Source organism: Malaclemys terrapin, chromosome 6, assembly GCF_027887155.1.
Source record: "Malaclemys terrapin pileata isolate rMalTer1 chromosome 6, rMalTer1.hap1, whole genome shotgun sequence".
Lineage (NCBI taxonomy): Eukaryota > Metazoa > Chordata > Testudines > Emydidae > Malaclemys > Malaclemys terrapin.
Window position 1 is genome coordinate 132510991 of NC_071510.1, and position 15178 is coordinate 132526168.

General features: G+C 52.8%; 1 protein-coding gene across 5 annotated transcripts in view; it reads left to right on the top strand.

Annotated features, from left to right (window-relative positions):
• RUSC2 (RUN and SH3 domain containing 2) overlaps positions 1–15178 on the top strand; it is a 61337-nt gene that overhangs the window by 18699 nt on the left and 27460 nt on the right. The gene's annotated exons all lie outside the window — the stretch shown is intronic.

The following is a 15178-nucleotide window of genomic DNA, read 5'->3' on the forward strand; positions in this document are numbered from 1 at the left end:
GCGTCCCTGTGCAGCGTGAAATCCGCTCTGACAGGCAGCCCTTTCACGAGAAGCCCGGAGACAAAGGACACAGGCTGGGGAGGGAGGGAGGGCGGCTGCTGTCTGGTTGGCCTGGGCTCGGTTTGCGGGGTGGTAAATGGATGGCACACAAGCCCTTCGGTTGGAGCCCTGTTCCCTGCAGGAGGAATACACCCAGCTCTGCGGGGTGGCTCCTTTGTGCTGGCCGGAGAGTGCCTGACGCCTGGGTGGCCCGTTGGTGCTCGGCGATAGCTGCTCTCTCTTCTCGGCTGGGAACAGGGGCCATCAGTCCATCCTTTGAATTCTCGAGATGGGCCCTGCGGGGCCGGGACCATTTACTGGAGCTTAACTATGAGCAGGTGTCGCGCCCAGTGCCTCTCTCCCCACACCCCATCACCGAGCCAGGTGCCCCCCAGCCACTGCCGGGGGACGAGTGCTCTAGACAAGAAGGCGGCTCCCCTAATATGTATGCGGTAAAAGGGGATGGAACGGGTGGAGGGATGCTGAGATCTGAGGTCAGCCAGAAGAGCAGGGGATGAGGTAGTGCTGTAGGGTATGAAAGGGAGGAGGATGGACCTATAGGGGGTGCAGTGACATGGGCTCCAGTGGAGTGGTGTGTCTATAGGGGGAGCGGTGGCAGGGGCTCCAGTGAATGTGTCTCTAGGGGGTGCAGTGGCAGAGGCTCCAGTGGAGTGGTGTGTCTCTAGGGGGTCCAGTGGCAGGGGCCCCAGTGAATGTGTCTCTAGGGGGTGCAGTGGCAGAGGCTCCAGTGAATGTGTCTCTAGGGGGTGCAGTGGCAGAGGCTCCAGTGGAGTGGTGTGTCTCTAGGGGGTGCAGTGGCAGGGGCTCCAGTGAATGTGTCTCTAGGGGGTGCAGTGGCAGGGGCTCCAGTGAATGTGTCTCTAGGGGGTGCAGTGGCAGAGGCTCCAGTGAATGTGTCTCTAGGGGGTGCAGTGGCAGAGGCTCCAGTGAATGTGTCTCTAGGGGGTGCAGTGGCAGAGGCTCCAGTGAATGTGTCTCTAGGGGGTGCAGTGGCAGGGGCTCCAGTGAATGTGTCTCTAGGGGGTGCAGTGGCAGAGGCTCCAGTGAATGTGTCTCTAGGGGGTGCAGTGGCAGGGGCTCCAGTGAATGTGTCTCTAGGGGGTGCAGTGGCAGGGGCTCCAGTGAATGTGTCTCTAGGGGGTGCAGTGGCAGAGGCTCCAGTGGAGTGGTGTGTCTCTAGGGGGTGCAGTGGCAGGGGCTCCAGTGAATGTGTCTCTAGGGGGTGCAGTGGCAGGGGCTCCAGTGAATGTGTCTCTAGGGGGTGCAGTGGCAGAGGCTCCAGTGAATGTGTCTCTAGGGGGTGCAGTGGCAGAGGCTCCAGTGGAGTGGTGTGTCTCTAGGGGGTGCAGTGGCAGAGGCTCCAGTGGAGTGGTGTGTCTCTAGGGGGTGCAGTGGCATGCGGTTCTAGGGGATGTGGAAGTCAGTAGCTTTACGCCCCTAGACACCGGGTGTCGGATGTGCCACAGTACAGGTGAAATGAGTTGTGCAGCCGCACCACACTCACAAACCCACTCCCCAGTTAGCGAGCTGGGCAGAGCTCCAGGGCAGCTCATTTCAGGGATCGCCAAAGGGCGGTTTAGATAAAACACCCTCAGACCCGCAGGGGATCCCAGGCTTGGCAGGGCAGGGACGGGGCAGGCTGAGCTCCGAGCTTTGGCAGAGCTGTGGAGGAACTGAGCATGAGAGCAGCAGAAAGGGCTGCAGGTCAGGAATGAGGGGCCTAAACAGTGCACGTGGGGCTCGGGGCTGGAAGTGCGGGGGGCTGCTGTGCCAGACTGGGGGCTGGAGGAGCAGTGGCGGGGGGGGGGAATTCAGGGCTGGAAGAGGAGGGGGCTGCTGTGCCGGACTGGGGGCTGGAGGAGCAGTGGCGGGGGGGGGGGAATTCAGGGCTGGAAGAGGAGGGGGCTGCTGTGCCGGACTGGGGGCTGGAGGAGCAGTGGCGGGGGGGGGAATTCAGGGCTGGAAGAGGAGGGGGCTGCTGTGCCGGACTGGGGGCTGGAGGAGCAGTGGTGGGGGGGGGAATTCAGGGCTGGAAGAGGAGGGGGCTGCTGTGCCGGACTGGGGGCTGGAGGAGCAGTGGCGGGGGGGGGAATTCAGGGCTGGAAGAGGAGGGGGCTGCTGTGCCGGACTGGGGGCTGGAGGAGCAGTGGCGGGGCGGGGATTCAGGGCTGGAAGAGGAGGGGGCTGCTGTGCCGGACTGGGGGCTGGAAGAGCAGTAGCAGAGGTGGGGGAAGGGAATTCAGGGCTGGAAGAGGAGGGGAATTTAAATATTAAATCCCTAGTGTGACTCCCTCCAGCTTGGCTCACTATGTTCATGAAGCGTGTCAGGACTTTCCTTAGCGTGAACACGGTTTGGTTGAGGCTGGAATTGTCCTCGGCACAACATTTTGTGCCGCGGTTTTCTGGAAGGACCATTTTATTTCTGCAAGTCCTTGGTCAGTCTCTGTCTCGTCCCATGTGGTCCTGTCTTTTCAACCTGGGGAGCAAGACAAAGCCAGAGCATCTGTTCAGGACAGCAGAGGGGAGGAACAGGGATTCATGCAAAAGTACATGGGAGAGAATTCGTTCTCCCCAAAGCGTTAGACCCATAAATTAAAATGGCATCAGGGCATTTAACCTCCTGGACTGCGAACATCCTCCTTGGAAAACCTCAACCCCATCCCAGGGAACTCAAAACTCGGTGTGTGTCCCATCCTCTTTCACAATGGGGAGGGGCCATGCTGCGGGATATCACCTGCAGGAGGGAGCTAGAGAGAACCGGCAGGAGGGCACATGCATCTGCCGGTGTCTGCATCAAGGTGCCAGAGGAGAAACGTGCAGCAGGACACACAGCATCTGTGTCTGCCTTGAGGAGATGGCAAACCTACTTCAGAGCATGGACATGTCTCCGGAAGCTGGGGACAGTTTGCAGCAGATGTGTGCGATTCTCTGCTTGCCTCTGCATGAAGATGCTGAGGAGATGGAGGCAGATACCTGCAGCCTTCACAGCCCTGGAGAGAGGCTGCACCCTGACACGCAGGCTGGCTGGGCCTTTTTTGTATGTAGTGCTTGGGCTGCACTATTCGTGAAGCACTGAGAAAGCACCAAGCCACCGTCCCTGCCTGAGATGCCTGAAGTCTAAAAGAGGGGCAGGATCCGGTGGGGACTGGAGAGAATTTGGGAATCATTAGCTTTAAAGAAATCCTGCAAATAGCACCTAGGCCCTGGTGTAGCAGACGCAGCCTCGTTAGTGTCTGGAGATAGAAGGGGGCACGGGGCACTGGCAGGTTTAAACTGGTGTCAGTGGTGGATTCTCTGTCACTTGAAGTCTTTAACCCTTGGTTTGAGGATGTCAGTGACTCAGCCAGAGGTTGGGGGTCTGTTACCGGAGGGGGGGGGGGCGAGGTTCTGTGGCCTGAGTGTGCAGGAGGTCAGACTAGGGGGTTGTGATGGTCCCTTTTGGCCTTTGAGTCTGTGCAGCAGGGTCTCTGGGGAGGCCTGCATCAGTGATTGCACGGCAGGAGATGCAGATACCCATGAGAGCATGTGCAGTGCAGCCTGCCTGTGCCGGTGATCTCACGGCACTTCAGTGGCCAGGCCCTGCCCCATGGCTCTTACAATCTCGCTTAGAGCCAGGACCATATGTCTGGGTGGGGATAGGGACAGGCGCAGGATGGGGGGTAGAAAGCCAACAGTAACCAAGGGGAGAGGGATATTGCTCCTTGGGAGAATTCAGCTTTTCTGCCACGTAGATGATCAGCTTGGAATGGGGCAGCGCTGGCTGCCGGGTTAGGGGTGAAGCCAGAATCTTATTCTGGGATTTCTCTTTAATCCTCATCCCAGCTTCTCTCAAGAGAGTCCGGCCGCCCCAACTCTTCCCCTGCTGCCCCTTAGCCCAGGTTGGAGCGTTGGGAAAAGTCAGACAGGAAGTGTTCAGATTGTCGTGCCGAGGGGAGGGGCATGGGGGGGCTCTACTCCCCAGCCCCCACTTCGCATGCACTCGGCTTTCTAGAGAGCAAATGTTACGCCACCTGGTGTAACCCTACTGCCCTGCCCACCTGGTGTAACCCCGCCCCCAGCACACCCACCTGGTGTAACCCTGCCGCCCTGCCCACCTGGTGTAACCCCGCCCCCAGCACACTCACCTGGTGTAACCCCGCCCCCAGCACGCCCACCTGGTGTAACCCTGCCCCCAGCACGCCCACCTGCCATGACAAGCCCAAGTCTGCACCGGGCGCCTCTCAGGCGCTGAGCCCCCCTCCTGCAGGCTTTGTTCATGAACCTGCTGGAAACGTCTGAAGTTCATTAACATGCTCCGGGGAGTTCCCAAACACACCGAACCGCTCCGAGCCGTTCAGCTGGAAGCTGGGTTTCAGGAAAGGCCAGACGCCAGCCCCCCAACTCTACTCTTTGTTCACAAACATTCTGTGCTTGGACCCCTCCCCCGGCGTTAAAGGCTGGGAACGGTCAGTGCAGGGGGCTGGCAGTTGGCTCTGGCAGCCTGTGAGGATCGACCCCGCATGGCCAAAGGATGCTGGGGAAGGGCCAGGCTGTGACTCTCCCAGCTCCGGGGTGGCCGTCAGCCTGGCTGGCCTGCTGCAGGGCGTGCTGGGCAGAGGGTCGCTTTGCGAGGGATGCTGGGGTCTGTGCATTTCAACTAAAATAAACCCTTTGCGATGCAAAAACGGGTGTAATCAGTTCCCACAAAAGGCAAATTCTGGGCAGCTAAGAGGCCAAAAATGAGCGGGAGAGTGAGGGTAGCTGTGCTTGCCAAACATACTCCAGGGCAAATCTATGCAGCAAGGGGGTGTCTGGCTCCTCTCTCTGGAACGGCAACTGTCACAAGGCTGGGGTGGTGGCTTTGTCCCCGCCTGTTCTCCCAGCTAATCCCCCTGGCTCGTATGGCTTTGGATGGTGCTAATGCAGTCTTCGCTCTACCCCACCCCCCAGCATTAACCGAGTATGGCCAGCCCCAGGCATTCAAAACATCATGACTGAGGCCCCCAAAAACCATGAGAATTTACAAGATAAGGATTGGGCCTTTTTCCTTTGCCTCGTGGATTCTGTGTCTTTAAGGGACATTCGGCTCATGGTTTCAAGCTTTTTTTTCCACAAAAAGGAGGGTAGAAACTTTTGTTATTGGAAGCCAAGATTCCTACATACTCACATGACTCCAGGAGCTGGGGATTTAAGAAAAACACCCAAACTTGTGAGAACTGGCAACAAGCCGCTCTCCGGCGTCCCAGAGCTGGGCCTTTGCCACATGGCCAGCCACTCCAGCATCCCAGAGCTGTGCCTTCCCCTCAGGGACAGCCTTCCTCTGGAGTGTGGGTGTGTTAACGTACACTAAGTATCAGTGTGCAGATCGCTTTGCACAGCAGAGACCGAGACCCTGCCCCAAAGAACTCACCTTCCACTTAGAGCCAGAGCAATGGGAGCAGACGCCGGGCCGGGGAGGACAGGGATGATTTGGGAGGACAGTGACTGTGCTAACCACTTGTAGTAAATTGTAGCGTTCAGCCAGATAGTGACTAGCTGGGAATGGAGCGTGGCCAGAGCTACGTAGTGGATAGAACAGTAACTGATGCAGGCGGCCAATTTCTGCTGGCAGGTGGGGACAGGCCGCACGTGGTATAAATAAAGTAACAATAAACTGTAAATCTCTCTCAGAGTCGCAGCCGTGTCAGTCTGTATCCGCAAAAAGAACAGGAGGACTTGTGGCACCTTAGAGACTAACACATTTATTTGGGCATAAGCTTTTGTGGGCTACAGCCCACTTCATCGGATGCATGGAGTGGAACATATAGTAGGAGATATATATACATACAGAACATGAAAAGGTGGAAGTTGCCCAACCAACTCTAAGAGGCTAATTAATTAAGATGAGCAATTATCAGCAGGAGAAAAAAAACTTTTGTAGTGATAATCAAGATGGCCCATTGCAGACAGTTGACAAGAAGGTGTGAGGATACTTAACATGGGGAAATAGATTCTATTAGTGTAATGACCCAGCCACTCCCAGTCTCTAGTCAAGCCCAAGTTAATGGTATCTAGTTTGCATATTAATTCAAGTTCAGCAGTTTCTCATTGGAGTCTGTTTTTGAAGCTTTTCTGTTGCAAAATTGCCACCTTTAAGTCTGTCACTGAGTGGCCAGAGAGGTTGAAATGTTCTCCTACTGGTTTTGAATGTTACGATTCCTGATGTCAGATTTGTGTCCATTTGTTCTTTTGTGTAGAAGCTGTTCGGTTTGACTAATTGAATCTATTTCCCCATGTTAAGTATCCTCACACCTTCTTGTCAACTGTCTGAAATGGGCCATCTTGATTATCACTACAAAAGTTTTTTTTCTCCTGCTGATAATAGCTCATCTTAATTAATTAGCTTCTTAGAGTTGGTTGGGCAACTTCCATCTTTTCATGTACTGTATGTATATATATCTCCTACTATATGTTCCATGCTATGCATCTGATGAAGTGGGCTGTAGCCCACGAAAGCTTATGCTCTAATAAATGTGTTAGTCTCTAAGGTGCCACAAGTACTCCTGTTCTTTTTGTAAATCTCTCTGTCTCCATGTATATATAGGGAGAGACATTTACAGTTTACAGCTCTGTGTATTACTCATCTTAGTCTGCAAGCCCCTGGGTGGTGTCTGTGTCTGTGCAGTGCCCAGGCGCCACCGATCCTGACTCAGGCTCTGAATGCTCGTGTACTACACTAGTTCTCCACTCGTGAGGTAACTCCCTTCTCTTCATGTGCCAGTCTATTTATGCCTGTATGTGTAACTTTCACGCCAGGCATCTGAAGAAGTGGGTTTTTACCCACGGAAGCTTATGCTCAATAAATCTGTTAGTCTTTAAGGTACCACCGGACTCCTCGTTGTTCTAGTCGTTAATTCTGGCCTCCACCCACAGGGCCAGGGCAGCGTTCTTCTCTGCAGGATGTTCGCTAGGCTTGGACTTGTGTGTGTGGAAACGAACGTGCTCCTAGGACCAGTCCCACTGACCTCTGTGGGGTTACTTGCCTCAATAAGTGCTGCTCAGCAGGGGTAAAGTGGGCGGTCAGGCCCTTCAGAAAAACAGCAGACAGATGTCAACCCACAGCTTTACGTGGCTCTCTGTCTCTTCGCAAAACGTTTCCTCTCGCTCTGTTCAGTGCCCCCTTAGCCAGCCCATCACAGCTTTGTCTGCTGCCCGGCACAGAGCGGGAAGGGTTGGAACACACGGCACATGTGCCAGATCTTCGGCTGTTTGAGAATTTGCAGTGACGTCGACCTCTTCCCTTTCCAGCTGTCTCCTTGGTTTCACCACCTTCCGTTTTCCCTTTTTACCTTTCATAAGACACGTGCTAATTATAATTTATTTCTTCAGCACCCACAAGGAGCTTGTTGCTTATCCCCCTGACCCAAATCATCTCCCGAGGGTCTTGTGCTTTTCCTGCCAGTCCAGCTGTCCGGCAGCCACCAGTCACGCGTCATTATACGTTTGTTGGGGGATAAAAAGGCCACTGCGCTGTGATTGTGTGAGTACTTAGTGTAGCCATGCGCCAGCTCGGTGGTTGGCTTACATAGTAATTATTGATCTCTGTGGGTTTCTGTTCGATGCCCATAATGGTAGTGTCTGCCTGCCTTATAAAGGTCCTAAAGTGAACTCAAAAAGATCTTACTGTCTCTTCAATATTTGTATGCAGTCAAATGATGTCATGTCATATGATGATGACACTTCCCATTCCATTGGTATCTCTGGAAGATGTTAAACAGCAGCTACTAAAGTTAAATCAGCTGGCCCAAATAACTTCCATCCAAGAGTTTTAAAAGAGCTGGCCGAGGAATTCACTGGACCATTAATGTTGATTTTTATTATGTCCTGGACACAGGGGACGATCCAGAAGACTTGAAGAAAGCTAATGTTGTGCCAGGATTTAAAAGGGGAAATGGGATGACTTAGGTAATTATAGGACTGCTTGGTTGATAAAGATGATAATATTGATGTAAGATACTTAGAGGTAAACAGTGAGGTGGCAAAATTTGCAGATGATACAAAACTACTCAAGATAGTTAAGTCCAAAGCAGGCTGTGAAGAGCTACAAAAGGATCTCTCAAAACTGGGTGACAGGGCAACAAAATGGCAGATGAAATGTAATGTTGATAAATGCAAAGTAATGCATTACTAAATTAAATTAGCTGTTACCACTCAAGAAAGATCTTGGAGTCATTGTGGATAGTTCTCTGAAACATCCACTCAATGTACAGTGGTAATCAAAAAAGCGACCAGAATGTTGGGAATCATCAAGAAAGGGATAGATAATAAGACAGAAACTATCATATTGCCTCTATATAAATCCTGGTACACCCACACCTTGAATATTGTGTGCAGATGTGGTTGCCCCATCTCAAAAAAGATATATTGGAACTGGAAAAGGTTCAGAACAGGGCAACAAAAATGATTAGGGGTATGGAACGGCTTCCATATGAGGAGAGATTAATAAGACTGGGACTTTTCAGCTTGGAAAAGAGGTGACTAAGGGGGGATATGATAGAGGTCTATAAAATCATGAGTGGTATAGAGAAAGTAAATAAGGAAGTGTTATTTACTCCTTCTCATAACACAAGAACAAGGGGTCACCAAATGAAATGAACAGGGAACAGGTTTAAAACAAACACAAAGTATTTTTTCATGCAATGCACTGTCAACCTCTGGAACTCCTTGCCAGAGGGTGTTGTGAAGACCAATACTATAACAGGGTTCAAAAGGGAGCTAGATAGATTCATGGTTCAACATTGGTGAGGCCTCATCTGGAGTACTGTGTCCAGTTCTGGGCCCCACACTACAAGAAGGATGTGGAAAAATTGGAAAGAGTCCAGCGGAGGGCAATGAAAATGATTAGGGGGCTGGAGCACATGACTTATGAGGTGAGTCTGAGGGAACTGGGATTGTTTAGTCTGCAGAAGAGAAGAATGAGGGGGGATTTGATAGCTGCTTTCAACTACCTGAAAGGGGGGTTCCAAAGAGGATGGATCTAGACTGTTCTCAGTGGTAACAGATGATAGAACAAGGTGTAATGGTCTCAAGTTGCAGTGGTGGAGGTCTAGGTTGGATATTAGGAAAAACCTTTTCACTAGGAGGGTGGTTGAAGCACTGGAATGGGTTCCCTAGGGAGGTGGTGGAATCTCCATCCTTAGAGGTTTTTAAGGTCAGGCTTGACAAAGCCCTGGCTGGGATGATTTAGTTGGTGATTGGTCCTGCTTTGAGCAGGGGGTTGGACTAGATACCTCCTGAGATCCCTTCCAACCCTGATATTCTATGATTCTGTGATTCTATGGAGGATAGATCCATCAGTGGCTTTAGCCAGGATGGGCAGGGATGGTGTCCCTAGCGTCTGTTTGCCAGAAGCTGGGAATGGGCGACAGGGGATGGATCACTTGATGATTACCTGTTCTGTTCGTTCCCTCTGGGGCACCTGGCATTGGCCACTGTTGGCAGACAGGATACTGGGCTAGATGGACCTTTGGTCTGACCCAGTACGGCAGTTCTTATGTTCTCATGACTTCTGTAAATGTGTTTGATTTGGTACTGTAGGACATTTTGATTAAAAACCTAGAACACTACAAAATTAACGTGGCACACATTAATTGGATGAAAAACTGGCTAACTGTTAGGTCTCAAAATGTATCTGTAAATGGGGAATCATCATGGAGTGGTTGTTTTTCTAGTGGGGGTCCTGCAAGGATCAATTCTTGGCCCTAAAGTAGCATTTTTATGAATGTCCTGAAAGAAAACATAAAATCGTCACGGATCAAGTTTGCAGATGACACAGAAATTGGGGGAGTGGGAAATAATGAAGGGGACAGAGCAAGATGGATCATTTGGTAAACTGGGTGCAAGCAAACAATATGCATTCAAATGTGGCTAAATGTAAATGTATGCATACAGGAACTAGGCAAGTAGGACATGTTTATAGGCGGGGGACTCTATGCTGGGAGCAGGGACGCTGGAAAAGATGTGGGGGTTTTGGTGAATAACCAGCGGAACATGAACTCCCAGTGCGACGTGCTGTGATCCTGGGATGGGGGAATCTCGAGTAGCAGCAGGGAGGTGATTTTACCTCTTTATGTGGCACTGGTGCGACTGCTGCTGGGATCCTGTGTCAATTCCAGAAGGGTGGTGATCAATGCAGAGGGTTCAGAGAAGAGCCATGAGAATGATTAAACGGTTGGAAATCTGCCTTGTAGTGATAGATTGAGCTTCATGAGTCTCTTATCTTAACAAGGAGAAGGTTAAGGGGTGACTTGATCACAATCTATAAGAGCCTACGTGGGGAACACATATTTCATGCTGGGCTCTTTAATCTAGCAGAGACAAGTCGAACACGATCCCAGTGGCTGGAAGTTGAAGCGAGACACACTCAGACTGGAGATAAGTGTACATTGTTAACAGTGACGGTCATTAACCACTGGAACAATTTACCCAGGGTTGTGGTGGATTCTCCATTGCTGGCACTGTTTAAATCAAGCCTGGGTTGTTTTTTTTAAAAGCTCTGCTCCAGGAGTTATTTTGGGAAGGTCTCTGGCCTGTGCTATGCGGGAGCTCAGACCCGATGATCACCGCGGTCCCTTCTGGCCTTGAAATCTATTAAAAAAAACCAGTATGAATTGCTCTGTGCTTCCTCCATTTCTCAGGCTTCTCTTCTGTGGACCCAGGCCCTCTGCAGCAACCTGGGAGCTCACTGCCTCCTGGGTTGCACGTTTTAAATCACCAGGACTCGTTCTCTTGGCCACTGATTGGGTTGTGAGAGCTAACAGCAGCATTGCACAGGTCCCTGCGAGGAGCAGAGCTGTTTAATACATTTATCGATGACCTGGAAAAGGGAGGGGGCAGTGAGGTGCTAGAATTTGCAGTTATTTTGGCAATGAGAATGTCGGAGGGACCTACCCAAGCTAAGTGTGGGCAATGTGACAGCAGACGACATTCAAAGCAGCACATTGGAGGGTTCTAAATTACACATATCAATTCAGGAAAGAGACCCGGGCGTCATCGCAGACAGCGCAATGGAGACCTGGTTCAAGGCGCAGCTGCAGTCAGAAAAGCAAACCAGATGTTAGGCGGCATCAGGCCGGGGATGGAGAACGATATTGAAACTCTTCCAGTGCCATTATGGTAATCAAAGCGCTCTCCTGGGCTGTGTGCGCAGGACGGGTCACCCCTCAGTGCACATCGTAGGAAGGGAATTGCCGAATTAGAGGAAGCTCAAACACGGGCTATGAGAATGATCAGGGGCCTGGGGAAAACTCATCAGAAGAAAGAATGAAAAGATTGTTTATTTTAGAGTGGAGACGAGAGGACATGAGACAAATGTTCCACATACTGACTAGGCTAGAGAAAGGAGATCTCATAGCATTAGAACAAGGGGACAGTCCATTAAATTAAAGGTGACAAATTTAGAAGTGCTGAAATACTGTTTCACACATTGTGTATTTAACATGTGGAACTCACTGCCACAGGATGTCAGAGAGGCCAAGAATGTAGCAAGAGTCAAAGGAGGATTTGACATTTATGTGGCTAACAAGAGCTGTTAGTGCTTGTAGAAGGATTCTAAAACCTACACCAAGATCCACCTGCTAGGGGTTCGGAGGCACCCTCAGGGGTCACATTATCCCATCACTGTCTTCATGGAGGACAGGTCTATCAATGGCTATTAGCCAGGATGGGCAGGGATGGTGTCCCTAGCCTCTGTTTGCCAGAAGCTGGGAATGGGTGACAGGGGATGGATCACTCGGTGATTCCCTGTTCTGTTCACTCCCTCTGGGGCACCTGGCATTGGTCACCGTCACAGGACAGGATACTGGGCTAGACGGACCTTTGGTCTGACCCAGTAGGGCCGTTCTTATGTTCTTGCATCTTCCTCTGAAGCATCAGGTGCTGGCCCCTGTCGGAGACCAGACACACGTCTAGATGGTCTGTGCCCGCCTGACCGTTCCCATGCAGCAGCTTCAGGGAGCCAGGAGCTCACAGCACGGATGCCTTTTCCATAGGCTGGGCTGGGAGCCTGTGTATGGACCACGCTTCCTCCCAGGGGTCTGTAGAAAGATGAAAACTGGAGCTGGCGTGATTCTCATCTGCTCAGTGTGACCTCAGGGCCTCGGTGCTCTAACCTGCTACTCAGATCATCCTTCTGATTCCCACGCCGCTCGCTCTCAGGGCCTCGCCTTCCTCCCCAACCAGAAAAGCCTTCCTGAGCGGCAGCCCCTGGTCGGTGTGGGGAGTAATCACGACCCCATTAGCCAGCAGACGTCCAGTCATTCCGAGCCATAGTAGGGTGTGAGGAGCCATCTTCTGGGATGTGTCCGGATAGAAACAGCTCAGCCAGAGCCCTTCTGTAGGAGAGTTCCCTCACACGGGCATGATTTGGGCCTGTCAGCGAGCTCTGTCTCGTGACGAATTGCTGCTCTCGGGGCAATCGGAGGGAGAGCAGGTGGGTTTGTTAGCGGGGGCCCGTCCCCGTAGCAAGCATTTTCTGAAGGCTCTAGGTGGCCTTTTATTTGGGCTGTGATGCATTCTAATGCCATTATGGATAGCATTGCTGTGGCCTCACCTGGATGCAGCCTGCAGTTCGGGTCACATCCCCGCCTCCCCCTCCCCCGAAAGGGGAGAGCAGGATTGAAGGGGGATCAGAGACTGGCAGTGGGAGCCATCAGGGGCCTGGAAGAACTCATTTAAGAGGAGAGATTGACAAGATTGGAGGAGAGGAACGAGCGTCAGGGTGATGTCCTCCCTGTCCCGTAACGCCAGAACAAAGGGACAATCAATGACATTAAGAAGTGACACATTCAAAACTCATAAAAGGAAGTATTTTCACACAATGTGTGATTAGCCAATGGAACTCACTGCCACAAGATGATGTTGAGGCCCAAAACCTGGCAAGGTTCAACAAGGGATTGGGCATGTATATGGATGTCACGGACTCACAGATCGTGCCCACTCTTGGCCCCGTGCGGTCCGGGGTGGGTGCCCCTTTCAGTGAGACAGCCCTTCTCGGGGGTCCACTCTCTCTTGGGGTCAGGCCCCACCACCTCCTGGAGCCGCACCTCTCTGAGCCTTAGCACGTCTGTCTCTGCCATGGGCCCCCTCAGGGAATCCCCTCGCTCTGGACCCCCGGGGCCTCCACCCTCAAAGGGGTTGATGCAACCCTGTTCTCGAGACCGGAGCGACTCTCAGCCAGCATAAAACAGGAGGGTTTATTGAGAGTTGAACACGGCACAGGAAACTCTCAGGGCCTCAGGCCTGGCCTCCCTCAGCCCAGCACATTCCAGTCTCTCTGCATCCAGGTGGGCTCTGTCTGCTCCCCCTCTCCAGCCCAGAGCCCCCCTGCTCGCAGCTGGGCATCTGAGATCCCCGACCCCAGGCCCCGCCTCTGTTCATTGTCTTCTCTCCAGGGAAACAGGGTCGTAAACCGGGGCCTCCTCTCCTCGCTTCTGTCCTCTGGCTGGAACCGGCTGGTTAGGTCACCGGGTCCTCACTCTGCAGCCCATTGTCCGCCCACTGGCCAGAACCGGCTGCGACTCCTGAGCTGGGTCTCCGGGTCATCAGGTCACCAATCACTGAGGTATCCGTCCTCCAGGCCATCGGCTGGGGTCCCAAGTTCCCTCTCCAGTCCTCTGCAACAACTCCCTCTCCCCTCACCTCGTTAAACCAGTAACACCCAGGGAAACTGAGTTCCACCCCACTGCCTGCAAACCACTGGAAAAATAAGGAAACACAAGAAAATCCCCCACTTCATCACATTGGACAACACTAGCCAGTTATAATAGTTCATGCTCACAAATTTTAGAAGAGATCTGAACCATCTGCTTGAAAGCTTAAGGCAATTTCTATCGCCTGGGGCTAAAAGGAGGCTCCAGTGCGGGGCAGATTATCTCTCATCTGCCTATTGGGAGCAGTCTTGTACCTGCTGCAAAGCGCATGGCACGGCCACGCTGGGTACAGATCAGGGGACTAGCTGGACCATGGCTCTGATCCAGTCTGGCAGGTCCTGCACCTGAAACCAAAGTTTTGCCCTGTGGTCGCTCCATTGAGGCTAAATGTGTTAGCGTCTTTGTTCCTTCCTGCTCCTTGCCCCACTTCCGAGCCAATGGCAACCATCGCCCTAGATTTCCTCTCTTGTAAAACGGCTTTGCCCAGGGACGGCTTAGAGACAGCGGCCATCTCCTGAAAGGAACCGCCAGGCTAAAGCCGTTCTCAGCCCAGTCCTGGACTTCCTTCCCACGGCGGAGCTTCCTGTTACATCAGTCCAGAAATCGCCCAGTCCAGCCCTTGCCATCTCATGCGTGTGCTCAGCAGCGGGCCTGGCCCCCCGCCATGTGCTCAGAGGACAGCGAACCCCTCCATCCAGACTGCGTACCAGTGGCCTGAAAAGAAGTGTCCAGGCCTCATCACAGCCAGGGGAACAAAACCCCGTCTCCCCCAGCAGCCATCACAGGCCACGGCCAGCTCCGGGACCGAGAGCAAAAGGGCTTCAGCAGAAGAACCGTGTCAGGCCCTTGTATCGCCTGCAGAGGCTGTCGTCAGCGCTCGTTGCTGAGCGCTCTTGCTTTCTACAGGCCCTTCCTTCCCTAGCTGGGGGGTCTCCTGGGCATGGGGGCAGATGGCTGAAGGGTTTGCTGCGAGAATCCTGCTGTGCAGCTCCAGAAAGCCTGGCTGCCTGCCCTTCGAAGGGTTAACGCATTTTGCAGCCTTGGCAGGAATCCTGTGGATGTGGCGGGCGAGTGAGGCAATGGAAAGGGGAACGTCTAATGAAGAGAGCTGGCTGCTGGGATGTTTTCCATCGGGCTGGGGCTCTGGGCTCTCGCTCTGGTTGTGTTCAGTAAGCTTCATGCAGAATTGCATCATCCTTAACAAAGAAAACTCAGCAGCCTCGCGCTTAATGTCTCCCTGGCCGAGCGTCCGCTGTGCATTGCTCCTGCCAGCTCCTCTCCGCACCCACAGGGGCACAGCCACCTCGCCCCAGGCAGCAAACAGCCAGGCAGGCTGAAAATTACCGCCCTGGTGTTAACAGATCAATCTGGCCTTACTGTAGGCATCAATCCCACTGTCCCAGCCACGTTCCAGCCTGGGCAATCCACTGGGGTGGGGGTATTTCTCCTCT